Source organism: Dermacentor andersoni, chromosome 2 (assembly GCF_023375885.2).
Source record: "Dermacentor andersoni chromosome 2, qqDerAnde1_hic_scaffold, whole genome shotgun sequence".
Lineage (NCBI taxonomy): Eukaryota > Metazoa > Arthropoda > Arachnida > Ixodida > Ixodidae > Dermacentor > Dermacentor andersoni.
The window spans coordinates 197,862,835-197,886,386 of record NC_092815.1 but is presented as its reverse complement, the minus strand read 5'-3'; the positions used below and the strand labels follow the sequence as shown (position 1 = coordinate 197,886,386).

Here is a 23,552-nt window from a genome sequence, read left to right as displayed (position 1 = left end):
ACGGCAGGCGGACTGACGGAGTGCGTTAGCGTAATGGAATGTGCAGGGCCGAGAACTTAATTGCGATGCCATGCTGCTGCACCTTCGGTTGCCGCAACAGACACAGCGAGGGCAAAAAGCTTTTTGCTTTGCCGTCCGGCGGGCGCAAGGCAAAAAGAAGTGTGAATTCGCAGGATCGGGCGGGCTGACTTCGAGGAAGTGGCAAAGAGCGCACAGCTTAGTGAAGTAAGGGCCACGGCTACTCACAACCTCTTATTTTGAGCCTAGTTCACGCCTTCCGCTTCGAAAAAGTGGGTGTTCATGCTCTGCGGGGTTTTTAGCGCGTTGTTTGACTTTCTTTTTTCGAATGTGCTCTCTTTGTTTCATGTAGTATCGTCTTGCGGTGAAATGCACGCATCTGCAGCTGGCCTGTGACACAAAAGCGACTTTATTCAGGGTGTGTTTTGAGCTCCACCAGAAGTTAGCACATTCTCGACGCTATTGCAAGGCTCACTATGACTTACGATGCAGTCTTTTAGCTTCGAATGTACGTCCGCATGTATTGATTTGGTTTGTGGTGATTAATGTTTTTAACGTTCCGAAGCGACTAAAGCTAGAATGGAGGTCGTAGTGGATGGCTCCGGATAACTTTATCTAGCTCGCCTGGGGATGTTTAACGTGCACTTTGATCGTAGAGTCGTACGTGGGCCGGTAAATTCATCGTTGGCGTTTCATAATACTCGTGCGCTAGCGCTGCTTTAGAAGTTGGCGCATCGGCGCGATTGTATTTCTTCAATAAATTTTATTTACTAGTGTAACAACTTGTCATTATTTCGTATTATTGACGGCGCCTTCAGGGCACCAAAGCGGCAACGGGAACACCAAAGCTAGAACCAGCGCTGGATGGGGCTCGCCGAAGCCTGTGCATGCCAAGGGGGTATAAGATCGCGGACAGCCAATTTTGTATGCGAAAACTCCCTGCGACGCCTGCATTAGTGTAATGTTACGTGCTCTTCAGAGGCCTCCGTTAGCCATTACATGTGCCCTCCTGGAGCAGTACTTCTAAAAAAAAAACAATATATCGTCACGATTACCAAAGCACCCCGCAATGAAAAAACGGCCCTGTCGCCAGGCATTGCTGACCGCACACATCCGGAATCTCTCACGCGCCGACCGAACAAAAGTGTCCTGCAGGTACGTGAATGAACCTACGAAACCACGTACACATACTTTCACGCTGTCAACACCTGAAACTTTGGTAATTACGCGCGTGTTTGAGTGCACCGCGTGCTTGCGTCGTGTTTCAGCAACACGAACTCTCAACGTCGCGCGCTTTACGCCTTAAATACGCCTTGCATAATGGTCATTTTCTCTATTTCCTCCGCAATTCTAACACGAAATTCTAAAGGCCAGTTACCGACTGACGAAGAAAGATCTCGATTGAAAAAACTGCTCCGCAGGGCTCGAACGAACTTTTCAGCGGATTTCCTCCCTTAGCGTGTTAGCCGTCGTCTGCTACGGCAGGCCCACCACCGGCGGCGCCACCGTCGAGGCCGCGCCGAGCGGAGGAGGAGGGAAGCGAATGGCGCTACTTTGGGAGATTGAGGGGCTTTACATCACCAGCCTCTGCGCCATCGGTGAATGAAACGGCGCCCTACAGATGGCGGTACCCAGCTAACACAGAGTAAAATCCCTTAAACTTCGTAAAGTAGCGCCAAACTTTGAAGAATGCCGCTGCCTCCTCGCGCGCTCTGGTTGAAGTCAACGTCACGTCGCCATTGGCCTAATGGCATCACGTGGGCCCTCGCGCCTGCTTCCTTTCTTTACAGTCGCGCTTCAGCGCCATTTTTGCTTGAGAGCCTTGAGAGGCGTCTACGGAGTGGCGAGGAGCACATGTTGGCACCGTTGCTCTTCTGTGTTGTTTTGGTTTGTAAAAGCCTTGAACTTTTGGGGCAAGTGCGACGTCGCTTCACGGCGTTTTCTGTCACCATGACCTGCTGTGCTTTCGTATGCTAAAATGGTTTCAGCAAATACAAGAAGCTCTTCTCGATACCTTTCGGCAAGCGCTGCGGTTTAGGAAGAAAGACATGGATTCATCGAATTGGGAGGGAGAACTTCAGACCAACAATCTCAACACGACTATACGAGGTAGTTGCGAGTCTCTCCTAGTATAGTCCTACACGACGTGTACTTTGTTGCGCTTAATCGTATTGTAGACCAACAGGCTTGAATTCCCGGGCACGCGTTGCTGCGCGCGAAAACGTAATTACGAAACTTTTGGGATTCAGCGCATTCCTTTCGACAAAAGTTGAAGGTCCAGCCTTAAGACTCATCTTAGGAAAGAAACTCTCTGAATTTCTGGGTTACTAACTAGGCTTCCTTAGAGCGAATAGCTTTGTTTGCCTTTTTTGTTCGTGTCCGTCATTAACGGTCGCACGGTGGATCTGCGATACAGAAGAAAGGTATGCGCGCTCTCCCGAAGCCAGTAATGATGCTGTCGTTCGACGCCGAGTGACAGCATCCTAGGTCTTTGACACGTACTACGTGTTAATTCGTGTCAGCTTTAAAATGTGTGTAGGTTAAGATGCGGCAGTGGAGCATTCGCAATGAAAACGTGCTGTCAACCGCTCGTTCGCTGGCTGGTTTAGTCGTCGTTCGCTCGCTCGTTTAGTCGTTCGTTTGCTCGTTCGACCACTATGTCTTAAAGACACACGTAATGAAACAACAAATGGTGCCTCAATTGAACGACTGCATCATTTCAATTACCGAAATGTCAGCCGCGTCGTAGCGCAGCAATTCTTTGCGCGGCCATCACTCTACTGAAGTCATATCTCGCAAATGTGGTTTTGGAGTGAGCGCAACCTTCCTAAATGCGTGCACCTTAGTGCAAATCGGTTCGCGACAAGTCATTTTGTGAATGGACGAGCTAACGCACAATGAAATATTATTCGCGATGAGTCACTATATTGAAAAAATATAGTAAATGGTTTGAGGCTGAATGAAGCGCTGTTACCCATTACCGCTTCGCGAACGAATGCTAAAAAACTGATTTCATTTTCTATATACACAGAATACCCCCTCAATGATCGGCTGCACATATTTCTGTCGACATTGAGGCACGCGAAATATAATAGCACCAGCGCCCACCTCCGTGCCTTTGCGCATGCTTAGAAGATTGGCAAGCACGCACGTTCGCGGCACAGCGGCTTGTAATACTCTTTCGAGCCTTCACAGCAGCGATCGTCCGTGCCCTCTGTCGACCTTTGTACGTCACAGCTGATACGCGCCGCGAATTCGCATGGTAGGGGCGGCGCGCACTATTTAGTACACTGGGGGCTTGCTGGAAGTCAGGATGTTGGCATTCGATCGTAAATGTGTTATTTACAACCATTCGTAACAGCATCTTGCGACACTCACTTGACGAATGTTGCGGACCTAATTGTAGCGCACGCGATACATTCGAAGTCATCATGGCACAGCGTTAGCGCTCGTTCAGATACTTTTTTTAATAGTTGTCAAAACATGAAAAAAGCTGACGGCATTGAATTTCTATAACCCTCCGTATAGAAATTCTATGCTGTACACGTAGTTACTCGGAGCTAGAAAGCCAACGCGAACGTCTAAAGCTAGGCTATGCTATGCGTCCATTCACTCTGCCAAAGGTCGTCTGCTATGCCCCAGTGGTGCAGGCGGTGCCACGGTGGAGAAGGGAGCTTGAAAGAGAGGAGAAACGAGGAGGAGAGTGTCGACACTTTACGAAGTTTAAAGGGGTTTTAAAGACAGAGCGGTAGATTTGTCGCTGCAGCTGCTTTTTGTCAAGTGGCATAGACCCACAGAACAACTATATGGATAGACCTTTCGGGCATCCCGCGACATCACAGGAAAGATGAATTCTCTGCTGCTTGCGGTTTGTGCGAGTTTCGCGAGCCAGCAAAATCAGCGTAGCGTTACGCAATGACGAAAGTGCTGTGGAACGCGAAAACGTGGGCTGCGCGGAGTCGAGCGAAAATGAAACCTTCCAAGCACTGGCGTCGTAGTCAACGGTAATTTCAGTGAGTTCCTTGTTTTTCTAAGAATGAAATATAGCTTAAGAAGTGGCCTTTTATTTCGTCTTATAACACAAAGCAAGGATGTTGAACGAGTGGTTGAGTACTAGCGACAGAATTTTACTGAGGAGTGCTTTCGTCATCGGGCAATTGCTCCAGTGTCCCGGGGAAGTCTATATTGATGACCTGCAATTACGTCAATATATCGATTGCTAAGACTCTGTCCGCGATAATAGTGGCGCCTTTGAGATTCTCGAGCACTGATCTATCTGTTTAGCTTCGCTTAATCTTTGCCTTTAGTGTCCCCTTAACGCAAGAGCGGCGAGAACACAGCGCGCACAAAGGTATGAGCAGGCTGCACATTCATTTCAAGCACACTCCAGGTACGGCGTCCTCGACCGTGCGCGGCCGTGGAAAGCACGCACTCAGTGGCGCAGTCGAAGCCGCCTCCCCTCCCACCCGCGCTGCCTTCCCGCTTTCCTCCATTTGTGGTGTGCGAGATTGAGCCGCGATCGTCAGTTCTACTTGGGCCCGGTCGCGAAATGCGCAGTGGCTACCGGAGCACAGCGCCCGCCCCCTCTGCCTCCCTCCTATCGCCCCCACGGGCTCTCCCGCGATAGGAAGCGGCGCGTTTGCTCTCCGCTTCCTCCCTCACGCGTACCATATTGAGTAGTAAAGCTCTTGTTTGGGCTAGTTGGCGCATGTATGAGCACATAGCAGGTATGCCTCCCTCCTTTGCACGTTCCTTTCGTGTTCGTCCTTTTTTTTTTTGGCGGCGCCGTGTTATGTGGCCATATTGAGCCGCGATCGTCGCTTCCATCGCGCACTTTCACTCGCGCAGACAGCACACGATGCGCAGCGACAGTGTATCGCCCTTGGACTTTATATGGAACATCAGGGCGACGCCGACGGCAACGGTGACGCCGGCGACAAAAATGCACGTGGTGTGTCCATAAAATTGCTATCGCAATAAAGTTATGATTCCTGCAGTTTTCTAAGAAAAAGTCAAAGTTTTCAAATGCAACAAACCCTATCAAGAACGGTGCAATGAATGCCGAGCAATTTGATCTTTCTTTTCGCATTCGTTTAGCAAGGAGGTACGTGTAAGCTTCTTACAGTTCGAATACGGTTTCGGATGACAGACAATATTGTTACGTAGGAAGACGCAGACGAAAAGCTATATACAAGTATATTTACAAGAAAATACGCCGCACTTGGCCAAGAGGCAACAGCCAGCGCTAGCCTCCAATCGTCGTCGTCGTCTTCTCGCTGCTCGCCTCTTCGTCATTGCAAATACTGTTCCGTAGCACTACCCCCGGCGGCAAAAGCGCCGTCCCGGAGTGACTAAAGGCCAGACTCGGAAGCAGTGTAGCATGCCTTGAGCCTACTAACGTGCACGACATCTCTAGATGCCAGAGGAGAGGACGAGGTTGAGCCCACATGAGAAATTTAGTACGTCACAGGCGTCACCTGGCGCATCACGCGGTAGGGCCCTGTGTATAGCGAAAGCAGCTACTCTGAAAGTTCGACGTGACGAGAGGGTGACCACGGGAGCACGAGCGCACCAGGCGAAAACTGTAAGTCACGATGGCGGGCATTGTACTGACACTGCTGAGTGGTTTGTGAGGCCGTCAGTCGAGCACGGGTAAGCTAGCGTGCATGGTCGGCGAGGGCGATGGCGTCGCGCGCACACTCGCTTGTTGAGATCGCAGCAGGAGGAAGTGCCGTGTCTAGGGGCAAGGTAGGTTCGCGACCGTACAGTAGATAAAATGGATAAAATCCGCCGGGGCCGTGCCGGGAAGAATTGTACGCAATTGTGACGTAAGGAAGGTGGTGGTCGTGGAAACGACCCAGTCGTGGTGGTCCTTGGAAACGTACTTCGATAGCATATGGCTCAGAGTACGGTTTAACCGCTCTGTCAGGCCGCTGGTTTGAGGATGGTATGAGGTAGTCAGCTTGTGTTGAATGGAGCCTGAACGCACAATGTCGGCGATAACTTTCGAGAGGAAGTTTCGACCACAGTCAGTAAGCAGCAGTCGCGAGGCGCCATGAAGCAAGATAATGTCACGCAAGAGAAATTTCGTGACGCCAGTGGCGCAACTGGTAGGGAGAGCCCGCGTGATAGCGTATAGAGTGGCGTAATCAGTTGCGACGGCTACCCATTTGCTCCAAGAGGATGACGTGGGAAAGGACCGAGCGGGTCTAATCCAACACGAAAGAACGGTTCCACAGGGACGGTGATCGGCTGGAGATGACCTGCAGGAAGCACCTGAGGTGTTTTGAGACGCTGGCAGGGATCACAGGCAGCAACATAGCGTCGGACGGAGCGAGCGAGACTAGGCCAATAGAAGCGGCGGCGGACGTGGTCATAAGTGCGGGTTACCCCAAGATCTCCTGCAGTGGGTGCGTCATGCATCTCAAAGAGCACAGTCTGTCGTAGATGTTTTGGCACGACAAGAAGAAGATCAGAGCCGTCAGGGCGGAAGTTCCTTCATAACAGAATGCCGCCTTGGATGACATATCGGCGAACGGATGTGTCGGTAGGTGTAGAGCGCAGACGCTCGATAAGTGCTCGCAGCGATAGGTCTCAGTACTGCTCATCGGCGATGTCAGCGAAGGCAGACACAGAGAAAATGCCGTTGGCGCTACTACTGTCGGCGTCATCAGGCTCGTCGACCGGGTAGCGAGACAGGCAGTCAGCGTCCTTGTGTAGTCGGCCAGATTTATAGGTGACAGTATACGTATATTCTTGGAGGCGTAAGGCCCAGCGACCAAGTCTTCCTGTAGGATCTTCCAGTGAGCTTAACCAGCAAAGTGCGTGATGGTCTGTGACAAAGAAAAGGGTCGGCCATATAAGTATGCGTGGAATTTCGCAACCGCCCAAACTAGGGCCAGACATTCACGCTCAGTGTTGGAATAGTTGCGCTCCGCGGGTGAGAGGAGCCTGCTGGCGTAAGCGATAACACGGTCGTGGCCGCGCTGGCGTTGTGCCAGTACTGCGCCAATTCCGTGACCGCTGGCATCACTACGAACTTCGGTAGGTGCAGAAGGATCGAAATGGGCCAGAACGGGAGGCGTTATGAGAAGGTCGATTAGATGCGAGAATGCAGAGGCCTCGTTATCGCCCCACTGGAAGGGGGCGTCATTTTCAAAAGCTCGGTTAGTGGCCGTGCTATGGCGGTGAAAATTTTCACGAAACGGCGGAAGTACGAACAAAGGCCGATGAAGCTGCGCACATATTTGACACACTTCGGAACAGGGAAGTGCGTAACAGCATGGATCTTACCTGGGTCCGGTTGCACCACGTTCGCGTCAACGAGATGTCCAAAGACCGTACTCTGACGACGGCCGAATTGGCACTGCGATGTGTTGAGCTGCAGACCGGCTGGACGAAAAACGTCCAGGACTGCTGAGAGGCGCTCGAGATGCGTGGCGAGAGTTGGGGAGAATACGACAACGTCGTCCAATGAGCACAGGCACGTGGACCATTTCAAACCTTGAAGAAGAGAGTCGATCATGCGTTCAAAAGTGGCAGGAGCGTTCCATAGGTCGAACGGCATCACTTTGAATTGATAAAGACCGTCGGGTGTTACAAAAGCAGTCTTCTCGGCGTCGAGATCGTCGACGGCAATCTGCCAGTAGCCGGAGCGAAGGTCAATAGAGGAGAAATAGCGAGCAACGTGGAGGCAGTCAAGGACGTCATCAATCCGAGGTAGGGGATACACGTCCTTTTTGGTAACCCTTTTAAGGCGCCGATAATCCACGCTAAAGCGCCATGAGCCATCCTTCTTTTTGACCAGTACAACAGGTGACGCCCATGGACTAGATTACGGTTGAACAATGTTCTTGGCTAGAACTTTGCGAACTTCTGCGTGCATAACTTGACGCTCAGCCGGTGACACTCGATACGGGCGGCGATGAATAGTAGGGGCATCACCGGTATTAATGCGATGTTTAGCAGCTGTAGTTTGGGCCAAATGACGAACGTTAAAGTAAAAAAATATTGTGGTAAGAAAAAAAACGCGGTAGTGCTCAAGAGCGTGCTCGGACGGCAAGCCGGGCGCAATCATTTTCTGTAAGCCGGCGATGGTACAAGTTGCCAACTGCCATGGTAGAGGAGGATCGGATGAATTATCGTCTACTGCAATTGATGCTACTGAGTGATCCTCGAATGAGCAAAGCTGGCCCAGAGACATTTCGCGTGGCAGCACTTGTGTCGTCAAGCCCAAATTGACCACTGGCAGGCAGACGCGATTCGCCGTAATAGATAAAACTGTATGAGGCACTGTGATCCCGTGTGTAAGGAGGACGTCTTGCACAGGAGCCGCGCTGCAGTGACCGTCGGAGACTGGTGGCGATGACACTCAGTCAACGTAACTCAGTGCCGAAGGTGGCAAGCGAGCGAAGTCGACCGAACTGAGGCGACTGGGGTGTGGTTCAGCGGGATCCAGAACAGGCAGGTCAAGGCTGAGGGTAATGATGTCGTGGGGACAGTGGGCGATGACTGTGAATAGCACGATAGTGGAGCGATCGGCGAATGAGACGCGGGCGTACACACACCATTTACGGGGCTGTTCCGCCATCGGCGACACGGACAACATGCGTCGTGGCGGGCGTGATTATTTTCTTGGGCCAGTTGCGAAGGTCAGCGCTCATTACCGATAAATGCTCCCCAGTGTCTATAAGAGCAGACACAGAAATACCGTCGCCTTGCACGTCAAGAAGGCTCAGATGAGTGGGCAACGTAAGTAGAGGATTTAGCGGCGTAGGGAGCAATGCAGCGTCACCTCGATGCGCTGCATCGTCTAGTTTTCCGGCTGGGAGCCACGTCCGAAGGAAGTCGGCGAATAGGAGCGACGGGGCTGGGAAGAGCGAGATTGTTGTCGTTGGGGTGAAGGCGAATGAGAATAGGGGCGGTTCAGTGCAGGAGAATCAGCGGCGGCATTATCGGAGCGTGCGGCATAAGGACGAGAAGGGCCACCTGCTGGGTGGGAGTAGGCAGTTTAAGTAGACTGGGTCGGGGAACTCCAGCGACTGCGATGGTGCCGAGAAAGGTGCCCGATTCGATGGCAATGAAAACAAATGGGCTTGTCGACAGCAGTGCGCCATTCAGATGGGTTGCGGAAACGTGGTGGGTAAGAAGATGCGGGACGGGGCGGAATCGAAGAAGCCGGGCGAGTATCAAGGCGATGGGCCGAGCAGATGGTGTGAAGACCCATGTCTTCGAACTCCTCGCGGACAACTGCCTGGATCAGGGAAACCATGAGTGCAGATGCGTTGGTGGGGCTGGAGTTGAAGGCAGCCGGTAGGCTTGCCTCGATCTCACGCAGGGCGATCTTGGTAACATCGCCAGTGTTGTTGGGACGAGGAGCGTCGGCACAGGAAGATGCCGCTGGGGTGTTGCACAGACGGGCAAACTACTGGTGAATACGTCGGCTTTTAGCGAGTTCCAGGTGGCGGCACACTTTTATAACTGCATCCACCGTCGCCACGTTGTTGGAAACGAGCAAGTTCAAGGTGTCATCCACAATGCCTTTGAGGATGTGGGAAACCTTGTCTGAATCAGTCATGTGTGCGTCAACTTTGCGGCACAGAGCCAAGACGTCCTGAATGCACGTGACATAGGGCACTGTTGACGTGTGCACACGGCGGGAAAGCGCCTTCTGCGCGGCAAGTTGGAGACCGTAGGGGTTGCCGAACAAGTCTCGAAGCTTTTGCTTAAGTGAATCCCAAATGGTGAGCTCATCTTCGTGCGTCCGAAACCAAACTCGAGGTGTGCCACCGAGGTAAAAGACTACGTTGGCGAGCATGACAGTAGGGTCCCACTGGTTAAAAAGGCCCTCCTCACGGCAGCATGTCGCGCCTCTCATAAATGTTCTAGTACACTCCACTTCAACCGGCGAGCCTCTTCGTAGAACGCGCCGCGCAAGTTTTGTCTTCTCGGCGAGCTGACTCACGAGAGCGGGCGCGTACGCGCTGTGCACCACGACGTGACTTTATCGGGGCGGCCAAGCGAGCGCTGCTTTGCTTACCCAATAATTGTTGCTGCTCTGCGATTTGCGTACGCTTATTAAAGCGAAGCTTTCTATGTCTCGCTGATTCGTCCGTGACTGCCGCAAACGCTCTGCAGGAAAGCCCACTTACACGTCTGCATGGAACACTACAATTTACATTCGCAGTACCGCGCTAGCGTCTACTCATTATCATCATCATCATCAGCCTGGTTACGCCCATTGCAGGGCAAAGGCCTCTCCCATACTTCTCCAACAACCCCGGTCATGTGCTAATTCGGCCATGCCGTCCCTGCAAACTTCTTAATCTCATCCGCCCACCTAACTTTCTGCCGCCCCCTGCTACGCTTCCCTTCCCTTGGGATCCAGTCCGTAACCCTTAATGACCATCGGTTATCTTCCCTCCTCATTACATGTCCTGCCCATGCCCATTTCTTTTTCTTGATTTCAGCTAAGATGTCATTAACTCGCGTTTGTTCCCTCACCCAATCTGCTCTTTTCTTATCCCTTAACGTTACACCTATCATTCTTCTTTCCATAGCTCGTTGCGTCGTCCTCAATTTGAGTAGAACCCTTTTCGTAAGCCTCCAGGTTTCTGCCCCGTAGGTGAGTACTGGTAAGACACAGCTATTATACACTTTTCTGTTGAGGGATATTGGCAACCTGCTGTTCATGATCTGAGAATGCCTGCCAAACGCACCCCAGCCCATTCTTATTCTTCTGATTATTTCCGTCTCATGATCCGGATCCGTCGTCACTACCTGCCCTAAGTAGATGTATTCCCTTACGACTTCCAGTGCCTCGCTGCCTATTGTAAATTGCTGTTCTCTTCCGAGACTGGTAAACATTACTCTAGTTTTCTGCAGATTAATTTTTAGACCCACTCTTCTGCTTTGCCTCTCCAAGTCAGTGAGCATGCATTGCAATTGGTCCCCTGAGTTACTAAGCAAGGCAATATCATCAGCGAATCGCAAGTTACTAAGGTATTCTCCATTAATTTTTATCCCCAATTCTTCCCAATCCAGGTCTCTGAATACCTCCTGTAAACACGCTGTGAATAGCATTGGAGAGATCGTATCTCCCTGCCTGACGCCTTTGTTTATTGGGATTTTGTTGCTTTCTTTATGGAGGACTACGGTGGCTGTGGAGCCGCTATAGATATCTTTCAGTATTTTTACATACGGCTCGTCTACACCCTGATTCCGTAATGCCTCCATGACTGCTGAGGTTTCGACAGAATCAAACGCTTTCAGGTAATCAATGAAAGCTATATATAATAGTTGGTTATATTCCGCACATTTCTCTATCACCTGATTGATAGTGTGAATATGATCTATTGTTGAGTAGCCTTTACGGAATCCTGCCTGGTCCTTTGCTTGACAGATGTCTGAGGTGTTCCTGATTCTATTTGCGATTACCTTAGTAAATATTTTGTAGGCGACGGACAGTAAGCTGATCGGTATATAATTTTCCAAGTCTCTGGCGTCCCCTTTCTTATGGATTAGGATTATGTTAGCGTTCTTCCAAGATTCCGGTACGCTCGACGTCATGAGGCATTGCGTATACAGGGTGACCAGTTTCTCTAGAACAAACTGCCCACCATCCTTCAACAAATCTGCTGTTACCTGATCCTCTCCAGCTGCCTTCCCCCTTTGCATATATCCCAAGGCTTTCTTTACTTCTTCCGGCGTTACCTTTGGGACTTCGAATTCCTCTAGACTATTTTCTCTTCCATTATCGTCGTGGGTGCCACTGGTACTGTATAAATCTCTATAGAACTCCTCAGCCACTTGAACTATCTCATCCATATTAGTAATGATATTGCCGGCTTTGTCTCTTAACGCATACATCTGATTCTTGCCAATTCCTAGTTTCTTCTTCACTGTTTTTAGGCTTCCGCCGTTCCTGAGAACATGTTCAATTCTATCCATATTATACTTCCTTATGTCAGCTGTCTTACGCTGGTTGATTAACTTCGAAAGTTCTGCCAGTTCTACTCTAGCTGTAGGGTTAGAGGCTTTCATACATTGGCGTTTCTTGATCAGATATTTCGTCTCCTGCGATAGTTTACTGGTATCCTGCCTAACCGAGTTACCACCGACTTCCATTGCACACTTCTTAATGATGCCCACAAGATTGTCGTTCATTGCTTCAACACTAAGGTCCTCTTCCTGAGTTAAAGCCGAATACCTGTTCTGTAGCTTGATCTGGAATTCCTCTATTTTCCCTCTTACCGCTAACTCATTGATCCGCTTCTTATGTACCAGTTTACCAGTGTACCAGTTTACCAGTGTACCAGCGTCTACTGGCCGGTCGCTAAGTGCCTCATGACGACGCGAAGTGACGAGCTCAGCAAAAGTTACGCATGCGCACAAAGCCCACTGTAAGCGCAAGCTGCGTCTGCTAGGCATGACACCACCCCTGTCGCGATTAACAGCTCTGCTCTAACAACGCCATGCGCCTAAGGGCTCCGCTCTAAACAAAGCGATGCGCGAATTAACGTCATTGTCGTTTAATACAAACGTGCAGGGTTTAATACAGGCTACTGGATTCAAAGGTACGTACAGCTGTGTCAATCGAAAATTCATTGCCAGCCCGGCCTTCTAGCACGCGCACCGTAAAACAGTGCTCGCATAATTTCAAAGGGCGTTCTGAGCTCGGCAGGATGTGTATGCGACATATACATTTTTTCTTAAGTTTTACCCAAGGTTTCGTGGCATTGATGCAATCATTTTCGGTGACAAACGGTGACATAACGCCTTGCTACGCTGCACCAGTGCCATGCGCAGCCATTCTAAAGAGTCGGTGGAGGCCGGCTTAAGCAAGCAATGCGCGCAACACCACGTGATCAAACATGGTGGCGCCCACGAGAGCGCGGTGAAAGTGGCCTACATACCATGGACGTTTTGAAAAATCACACAGGCACTTCAACATTATCACAGTTGCTTACTTGTGTCTATTGGGGATTTATTTATTGTCCTTAGCGATCCTCTATGTGCGATACTGGCAAACGCCACGAAAATTTATGCATAGGAAAAACAGAAATTGTCATTCTAAACAGAACACTTACTCTGACGATGTCACTTGCAAAAATGACCATATGGATATCGCTTCCAGTGAAATTATTTGTAGTGTTTCTGCAAACATTTAACTTGTTATCGGGCCTTCTGGAAATACCGCCGTTTTTTTTTTTTTGTCAATTGTCAAATATAGCCATTTATCTTGGCGTAATTGCAGATAGTGAACTCAAGTTCCACCACATGCTCCCTGACTAGTGCAAAATATGGTATTAGTTATCTGCATTATTATGAATTTATGCACCTTTTATTTAGCACCACATCTGGAGAAGTTTACATTTTGTTTACATTGCGTATTTGCTGTGAATTACACTAAGCGATCACGCACTTATATCTAACAACTACAGTGCTGTTAGAACCAAGCAATGAGACTGCTTACATTAAGCCTATCTGTATCCAAGTGTGCGGCTAGTTCGTAAAGCTCAACTTCGCTCCACAACAAAGCGAGTTCCGCATAAGAGATTATCGATAACTGCACATTGGCTCATTGTGCAATATGTGGGCTATTGATAAATATGCGTATTACCAACTAACAGCTTTTACTACCGTAAAAAATCTTCTGTCGCTTGTAGGTAAGGCTTGAGAAATATACAGGTCCTGAAATAATATAAACGCAGAATGTCCATCCATTTTCCACGCACGCCAATTGACATCTTTATGGAACAATTAGCCTACCCAATTGACAACATTAAATGTCTGTACGTCATCCTGTACCAAAGTACTGCTGCTCAATCGGTGTAGTTTATAATTTTGTATGTACGCACTTTGTATGCTCAATGACGTACATCCCCACAACGCAATTAAAGTTTGAGAGTTCTGCCACGTCATTCAAAGCAAAAAGAATACAAAACTTCGCTTGCATCGATTCTCACACTGCGTAGGACCCGCAAATGTTTTATCATAATGCTAGGCGCTGCCAGTTTTATCTATTTGCTACCTGGTAATCAGGGTGAATTATTAAAAACTGTTAGTCATTACTATCCTCAATAAGAATACGAGAGCATGCTACAATTACTTACCCGATACTTTTTTCGTGTTGTAGCTAGCTACTAAGTGCTTCTCATTCGGACCTTCAGCGCTGGAACTCAACGGAAACATGTGCGAGCCGATAGGATAGTAGAAATATTTGAATGTCGAAGAGAGTTGGGCGGTCGTGGAAAATGTCACAAACTCCCATCTGTTCGATATCAACTGTCGTCAGCACGAACAAAACAACATACGTGACACGCCTGGCTGCGACGGCATTTTGAGGGTTCGCTCAAACGATACGCTGTATGTCAGCATTAATCATAGCTTTAGACTTGTATCTATGATCTTTACTTCCACGCACATGAATCGGTCTCAAGATAGACATCAGTATTGACTTAGAAATGACAGCGCCATCTCTCTCTAAACACTTTCAGAATTCTTTTGGGGAGATCTCTGCAGTAGCCTACGATAAAAAAGATAAAGTTGTAAAAAAACGATGCAGGGTTCATGTAGACTACAATAAGGTGATTTCTCACCTAGAATGCGATTCATTGCGCCTCTGTAAGGATGAAGACGTGTCAAGACGACCGGCCTCAATATAAATCGCCAACTGTCATCTGCCACCAACTTCAGCAGCCGTGCGCTTTCGCCTATAACGTAATAGCGGGGATATCTTCATGAAGCCTTCCTCTGTATATCAATTACAATGTTAGTCTGATCATAAGAAGCCAACAAACACTGACACCAAGGACAACATAGGGGAAATTACTTGTGCTTAATAAATGAAATAAAGAAACGATAAATTAATGTAAATTAAAGTGGATGAAATAACAACTTGCCGCAGGTGGGAACCGAACCCACAACCTTCATATTTCGCATGCGATGGTCTACCAATTGAGCTACACCACAGCACTGTTTCTTCATCCACTTTTCTGGGGTATTTATGAGTCCTAGTAGAACCCTGGGAGTGTGAGCCAGCGCCACCACTTATAGAGCTTGGCGGCAGACGAGGAACGTCCTTTTTTCCGCAGGCGTCACGATAACGAGATCGTTTTGGGTGAAGGCAACTGGTCAATAAACCCACATATCCTACCTGAAGGCATCAATGGTACCGGAATCGAGACCCTCGTTAATGTAATACACGAGAAGGGAGGGGGTTAACCGAGGGGCCCAATTTTTATTACTCATATCATAAGAAGCCAACAAACACTGACACCAAGGAGAACATAGGGGAAATTACTTGTGCTTAATAAATAAAATAAAGAAACGATAATTTATTGTAAATTAAAGTGGATGAAAGAAACAACTTGCCGCAGGTGGGAACCGAACCCACAACCTTCGCATTTCACGTGCGAGGCTCTACCAATTGAGCTACTATGGCGCTGTTTCCCCGTCCACTTTTCTTGCGTATTTATGTGTGCTAGTAGAACCCAGGGGTTAACCCCCTCTCGTCTCGTTTAATGTTCGTCTGAGTATCTTAAAAGATCTCGATGTCCAGTTTGTGCGTGTGACAGCATCGATAAGTAAGTTCCACCATCTTATCGTGTAAACCGCGACAGTTCAACTGAAGACAGCAGATCTTGGTGAAGTCGCTATTAATTTTGTAGAATATTCGTTTCGACCGAATACTACACGGAACCAAGATATCCATGGGGCTACTGACAGCGCTTGTGCTAAGATGCGCTTGAACTGACAAGTTGTGCGATTACAGTACAAGTGGTAGGAATCAGTTGGCTGAAAGAATGGCGCATAGCCGTGAGTTCGGTTAGCATGCATTGATTACACTTTCCTTTATTTGTGCAAGACCAGTGGCTGAGCAAGATTGTTAATCCCCTGCTGCGAATCACGACAAAGTTTCAAGAAGCTACTCCCTCTCCGTGAAGTTGGGCATGGTGCTCTCAGGTGGGAGCTCAGCGATTTGCGGGGCTTCGGCCCGGCTACTCAGGACGAAGGAGCGTTCGCCGTAGCGTTGTTCAGGGCTGATGCAGCTGCTTCGGATGGTCGGTATTATTACCCTCTGCTGTAACTCGGGTCAAGCGGTCCGGTGCGATATAAACCAAGCTGATGACTACAAAAATCGGCTACCGTATACTTCGATGCATGCATGCGCAATAACAAACGCTAAACTGGTGGCTATCTTTTGGGCAATCTACAAAAGTGCCTACGCTAGCATCCCGGAACGATCTACACGGACGTAGCTAAAATGCAAAATAACAGATACTTCATAGCGGCTGTAAGCCATCGATCGACCATAACAGCCTCTACGAAATGTGAATCAGCGAGTGCGGCAGAGGCTGTAGCAATCGCCCTAGCCATCACGGATGAAGACCACAGAGGAGAGTCAGCTTTAGTACTCACAGACTGCCATGTAGCTTCCCGCATATATTTATTTGGAACATCCCCAAGGCGGTATTAAAAATTTTGGGACATGGTTTAGAAGAACATCATGCCATGTTGTGGTGCGCAGCACAAACGGGACTGGAGGGAAACCAAAGGACAGATCGGCTAGCTCGCGCATTTGACACCCGAGCGCCGACAAATCCTATCGACGAACCTCTACCTGACTCACGTGACATCTTGGAAAACCAACGACATGACCACCAAAATTACAGTAATCTGCACCTGAACATTACCGGGGGATATACGCGTGATTGGCGCCGACTACAAACAAACACGTACAGATCTGCACCGACAACACCATATAAACACCACACCATACGCGGTCTCCGGCTCGTGCTGTGGAGAGCGGCCAACTATTGACCACATTACGGGGTAACCCAGATCGCTTCCCCCAAATATCAAGTCCCCCAAATAGAGGCAAACACCCAGAAACAGGCAGTGGGCGACCTAACTTGCTTGCACGTAACGGTAGAGCGAACTGTCCCTTCTCGAATGCAGGGCCAGTTCTGTCCGGGGCTGGCGAGCCGCTAACGCCAGCCCTGTACAGAAGCTCCCCCCCCCCCCCCCCCCCCACCCGCACTCACCCTTCAATCCTTATTGACGCAATTCACGTTTACTGCGTCTACTGCTCATCTTACCACTCAATCTCCATCGACGGACACTGTTTATAAATCTGGACACCCAGGCTGTAAATCTAATGAATCGTTGGTATGAGCTAAACTGGCTGCGGTTGATGACTTGTTTCTTGTACATTGTTTTGTGTTCTTTAGGGTGAAGGCGCCTTATTTTGATTCTTCTTCTATATCACTAATATCGTAATAGGTGTGCTACTTAGTGCGCCACAACTCCTATCCTTTCTACTACAATTCAGCTCAGAGTGGCCTCTGCGCGGAAACACCTCTCGTTAAGAAGTGCGCTGCATTTTCGGTACACTTCAGGTATTTCCATTGTTTTTTCTCGCGGTGGACTCTTTATTTCACTTACTCTGTTGTCATCGAAAGCTTCTAGCTCATTGTGCTTTGTGATCTTATAAAGTACTATGGTAACTCAATCCAAAACATTACTTGATAAACTTATTTTGATATATGGAACTCCTGGTGTAAGGTTTTTCACATTCTTACTAAGAGGAATGCTCCCAGAAGGCCTAACCTCAGCAGCCTAGTGATCTTAGCCGGAGCTACTTTCGTCTTCGCCAGTATGACTTGTACTTCTTTTATTCCATTCTCCATTCTCCGCTTGGCAGCAGCGGCTGTGGTAACAAGTTTCTGTCGCTAAGCTCGCGCATTTCACTACGCAGGCGCCGAGGCAGTGCTTTCAGCGGTCACCATTCCAAGCCGTCGGTATCATCCCTTGAGAATGACAGATCGGCACGTGCAATTGCTTGCAGTGACGAGTGGAAGTGCAACCTGACGTGGCGCTGCCATCGACGCTACTTAAGCGAGACCGCGCTAATCGCTATGCACTTTGGTTGGCAGCAGCGGCTGTGGCAACAATTTTCTCCCGCTAAGTCCGTGCATTTCACTACACAGGTTAGTTTTCATTCAATCGAATCTTTCCACCCAATTCATATTGCCACACCTACTGCTGCCGGCCTGTTGTATCTTTGTGACCGATGGTCACGAATGCAGAATTGTCACGCGAGGTTGACGTACTTCGACGAGAACTGGCTGAAATGCGCAACAGCCCAGAGATGTTCAACTTCCTGTACGAAAAAAAATGACACAAGATCACGAAGCGCTAGCATTAGACAACAAAGCTTTAAAGCAAGAAAACGAGCACTTAGCCAAAAGGCTCGCTGACTCGGAGCAGTACTCGCGAATCAACAACATCGAGATTAAGGGTATGCCGTGCACGCGAGCGGAGGGCTGCAATGGCATTTAGCAAAACATCGGAGACAATATTGGGTGTCCAGTGAGTTCTGCCGACACTGACGTCATTCACCGTATACCCGCCAAGAAAGGCAAAAAACATAATAGTCCGATTTTGCCTGAGAGCAAAGAAGGCTGGCTTTATCAGCAAAGCTAGAAAGGTTAGAATAACTACGACAGACTTAGATCTCTCTGAGACCCCAGGCACTCCACTCTTTATCAATAAACACTCGACGGCCGACAACAAGCGCCTTTTTGCCCAGACATTGGCTGTGAATAAAGAAAAAAATTTAAGTTTCTTTGGACCGAAGGTTGCTGCATAAAGGCGAGGGAAACGGAAGTTAGCCGGGTGTATGTCATTGGAAGCGCAAGGGACCTGTCTAAAATTTGCTAATTGGGACTAACCATCCTTCACTTGGCTTGGTAATGGGCTATGTTCCATCCGAAATAAAACCATTAGTGTCAGTTAAAAAGCCGCAACTGACGTATTTTTCATCAAAATGTTCGATCACTTCCAAATAAAACAGACGACTTGACTTTGCTAATCGACACTTTCGGAGTACCGTTTTCAGCAATAATGTTAATTGAAACTTGGTTGACGCCCACATCGCACATGTTTCAGTCTTCTCGCAGTCAATCAATTTTCCGAAGTCGACAGGTTAAGCGTGGGGGTGGTGTCGCGCTTTGGCGCAGGGACGATATTGTGGCTAAGGCCGTAGATGAATTCACTTATATAACTTCCGACTACGAGATGTTAAGAATGCAGAGTCATAGCAAAATGTTTTCCGTTGTGTACAGAACACCATCAGGGGACGCAACCACAATTATTGCGTTTCTTGGAAATTTTTCAGCTGTACATTAGGAGAGAACATAAAGCTAATCTTAGGTGGTGATATCAATATAAACATGCTTTCGTCTTCCCCGCTACAAAACGATTTTCAATATTTTATCACAACCTATGGCTTTTCGAACACAATACCTACTGCAACGCGCATGACTATTGAAGGCGCATCCCTATTAGATGTATTCATTTCGAACATTAAATACTGATTCATTAGAGGCCGAAGGTGTGTACACTGACATCAGTGATTATCTGGGTATTATATAACTAATAAATAGAATTTACTGCATGACTAGTAGAACTAAAGAAAAGCTGTCTTTATTCAGTCCATTACTTCATCAAATCTTGAAGCATTTCGCCAAGCTATTACTCTTGTAGCTTGGAACAGCGTTTACCATGCAGAAGATAGTGACTGCGCATAAAGCTTTCATGAGCACTTTCAAAACTGTTTACCATGAACACTTCCCATGAAAAAAATGACATGGCCATTCAAAGCACGAAAACCTTGGCTAACATCTAAGCTTCTTTGTATGGTTAAACTCAAACAGGCCGTGTATGCTCGATATGCGAAATCTACAGATCCCGCCCTGCTCAGGGAGTTTACTAAATATAGAAAAAATCTCACAAATCAGCTTAGGGATGCTAAGGGTGCTTATTACGAGGCACTTTTTAGTGACCCAGCCAATCAAAAAAGTGATGTTCTCTGACACAAATCGAAAACCTTGGTAAAGTCTAATTCAGTTTCAGCTATTCCAGATGTTTTGTGTCATAACGGACAGAAACTTTCCGGAGATGTTATACCAAACGCGTTTAGTGAAATCTTCACATTAAAGTCACAGTTAAATGACGTTGATGGCCTGAACTAAGTTCCTGCCTGTAAACGCGTTTAGTAACACTCTATTTCTTGCCCCAACTAGCCCCTTAGAAGTATTTTCTTGCTTCAGCGATATAGGTAACAGCCGATCCCTGGACGCCGATGGCATCCCCATTCGCCCCATAAAGTACGTGCTTGATATTATATGCCCTGTTCTTACCCATATTTATAACTTAATATTACCTACAGGCGTATTTCCTAAACAAATGCAGGCTTCACGCGCTGTTCCAGTCTTCAAATATGGCGATAAGGGGGCACTAAACAACTCTCGACCTATTTATATAATGCCAGTGTTTTTGAAAGGTATTTAGAAATTAATGCATATCAGATTTCTATCATTTTTAGTCAGCACAATTCGTTTCAAGATTTTCAACATGGGTTTAGAAAGCATCGCTCTACCGAAACAGTCCTCTTGACTCAAAAAGAAATAACTATAGGTGCATTCAGCCGTAATCAAAGGGAATCTGGCATATACGTCGCTTTTTCCAATGCATTTGACTTAATTGATCATACCATTCTTTTTAGCAAATTGGAAAACTGTGGTGTGCGTGGAACAGCACATGCGCTCTTAGAATCCTATGTATCACACAGCACACAATTTGTAGATACATACAATAAGGAAGCCGGTCGTTGTTGTGCCACAGGGAAGCGTTCTAGGGCCACTCTTATTTTTGATTTACATAAGTTATATTCTACACTGCATAGACAACGTAACATTCGTCTCGTATGCTGATGACACGACATCTTTTAGTGCAGGTAACTCTGAAACAGAGATAGACGCGACGGCTAACAAAACGCTGTGTGACCTCGATGCCTGGGCCACGGTGAATTCTTTAAAAATAAACCCTTCAAGAACACAAGTTACTTTGTACACGCCTAAAGGAAAAACGCTGACAAAGAAGTTGAATTTATTGTTGGGCACTCAGCAGTTAGATTTGGTGGATTCTGTTAAAACCCTGGAATACATTTTTCAAAGCACCTGGCATAGAATGTACATGTTCAAAACGTCCATTCAAAGATGTCATCTGTCATTGGTGTGCGAGCACGTATGCGATGTATTTTTCCTACAAAGGGGAAGATTATGATCTATAATGCATTAGTGTCCTCTATGTTGCAGTACTGCAGCATAGTGTGCTGTACTACTGGTGTAACAAATTTGCGCATGCTGTATTTGGTGCAGGAAAGAGCCATACGACATATTGATGCTGTACATTGCTTCTTCTACAAAACTTCTTTTTTCAAAGTACGAAATTCTCCCAGTGTTCTGTTTATATAATTATAGGCTGATGTTGTATTATAAAGCTTTTGTTAAGTATGATACCGATACCATAATTAATCTTGCTAAGTTAAATGCAAGCACAAGTGTTCATCAACCAAGCACAATGAAATACGGACTGTACCCACCCCTAGAACGTCTTATGATGAACGATCTCTGTCCTACAAGCTACCTTCCCTTCTAAACCTATTAAACCATGAAGATTTTGATCCTTCGTGTAATCAAACTGTCTCCTTAAACGTTTCGCCCAGTTCATTTATTTTCAGTAATAGTCGATCCCTTCGAATCTTTTTGTCCCTCTATTTTTCGATCGCCGAGCATGTTCATGTCATTTAAAGCCTGTGGAAATGGGTTGTATTGTTATTGCGCTTTGTTAAAAAATTTTGTGTTGCTCGATGTTATCGAATATTCGTTGATTTATTTGAACTCTTTGAGCATGACTGACCGTCATTCTGCTGTTTTGCCAACTCTAAAGCGGTTGGGACCTCGTCAAGCTGCGCAAGCTTTTAGACCCGTACTCCTCCTATTCAAAGGGAAATAAAGTTGATTGATTCATTGATAGGATACTATCATGTACGCCACCGTTACATATGCCGCGGTACTGGTGCCTGAGAATACATCGGCGTTCATGCTTGTAGGCTTCCCTAATCTTTCCATATATGGCCTTGGGAATTTTGGCTTTTCAATTGTATGTAATCCTTCCATCGATTTCTTCTATTTAGCGTTTTCTGTTTATTAGTTTGTTCGTCCCACAAAATATCCGCTTTCAATTACCGTTGTTTGGGATTTTGGCAACGATTGTGACTGACGCTATAAACCCTATAGGGCGGAATATTCTGACACTTGCTTGTTGTACTGGGAATTTCGTAAGCCTGTCCGCGATGTCCGTTTTCCATTTCTTTCACTGGGTATATTAATGTGCCATCTAACGTGTCCCATATCATGCCATAAGAAGCCAACAAGCACTGACACCGAGGACAACATAGGAAAAATTACTTGTGCTTAATAAATGAAATAAAGAAACAATAAATTATAGGAAATGAAAGTGGATGAGAAACAACTTGCGGCAGGTGGGGAACGATCCCACAACCAAGTGCTACCAATACAAGTGCTACTTAGGTGACGTGCTGAAGCGTACATAAGCGTTCATGAACTTTCCTTGAAGCCATTTTGAACAAGGCTTCTGTAGCGAAACCGAAACGTGTTAAAGCATTATTCATTTTCAGCATTTCTTTTGGTCAGTGCCTGTCGTTTTAATGCTTCATTGGGGTTCAGGTTTGCTCCTGCTTGTAAGTTGTCCTCCAGCGACATTATGGGACTGGCCGATGACGAAGCGTTGAACCCGACGCCAACTGTGTCCATTATCTGGTCCTCTCGTATCAGTGCCTGGCTTGTCATGTAATACACTACATGTCCGCACTTTTCATCTTTATGCACTCTTTCTGCCACTCCTGACATGAAGTACTCTCCGATTGACTTATATCGGCGTATAACTTAAAATAAAGGATCTGAGACTGACAAACTTTTTACTGTTTACATTCGATCTTCTTTTCTTCTCTCGTTTCGATTCCTATTCTTCTTTTGACCAGGATATTACATACCCGGGTCTTTTATTCTCATCCATCCGCGGATGGTTAGGTACTAGTTTACCTACAGTTGTAACTTTTGTTTTGTGTGCTGGTCCTTCAAAGTGCACGGACTTCAGTACACCTTGCTGCTTGACCATTTTGAGGACGTCATAAGAGCTCGTGAAAGCATTTTCGAACCATCAAGACCACTTCGTACTAGCACCATGTCTCTAGGTTGTATGTTGGGCATGTGAGTTGCATGGTGCGAGTCGTAGTATTTCTTCATAGTACGTTTATACCTAGTGTATTTTCATTTCATTTTTATTTCCTTAAGGACACCTGAGTGTAATAAATAAGCAGTGGATTCTACATAAAAACTTTTTCTACATTCTTCTGACGTCTTCCTGCTTTCTGGAATATGGATCTTCACTACTATGCCACGTCTTCTTCTGAAAGGCAGCAAACTGATGGCTACAGCCAGCTCCAGCTGTGTGAGATTGATTGGGACGCTTAACCGCTGCCTCAAGAGCACACTTCCATCCTCCACGAGGCTATGCGTATACAGAAATGAATATCTTCAAATCACGTATTAGGCACTCCGCTAGGCCATTTCCTTCCGGGTGGTATGGTGCGGAAAATCTCA

General features: G+C 47.2%; 1 protein-coding gene and 1 non-coding gene across 2 annotated transcripts in view; both read right to left on the bottom strand.

Moving 5' to 3' along the window:
* Nucleotides 1-14,218, bottom strand: part of LOC126540144 (galactosylceramide sulfotransferase-like) — a 108,821-nt gene extending 94,603 nt beyond the window's left edge. Inside the window, exon 1 of the mRNA XM_050186931.2 lies at nucleotides 14,133-14,218. The gene's annotated coding sequence lies outside the window, so the exon portion shown is untranslated. The remainder of the gene's footprint in view (nucleotides 1-14,132) is intronic.
* Nucleotides 14,219-15,390: 1,172 nt separating this feature from the next.
* Nucleotides 15,391-15,463, bottom strand: TRNAS-UGA (transfer RNA serine (anticodon UGA)). Its single transcript has one exon. It is a non-coding gene; the product is annotated as a tRNA-Ser (tRNA).
* Between the last annotated feature and the right edge of the window lie 8,089 nt (nucleotides 15,464-23,552).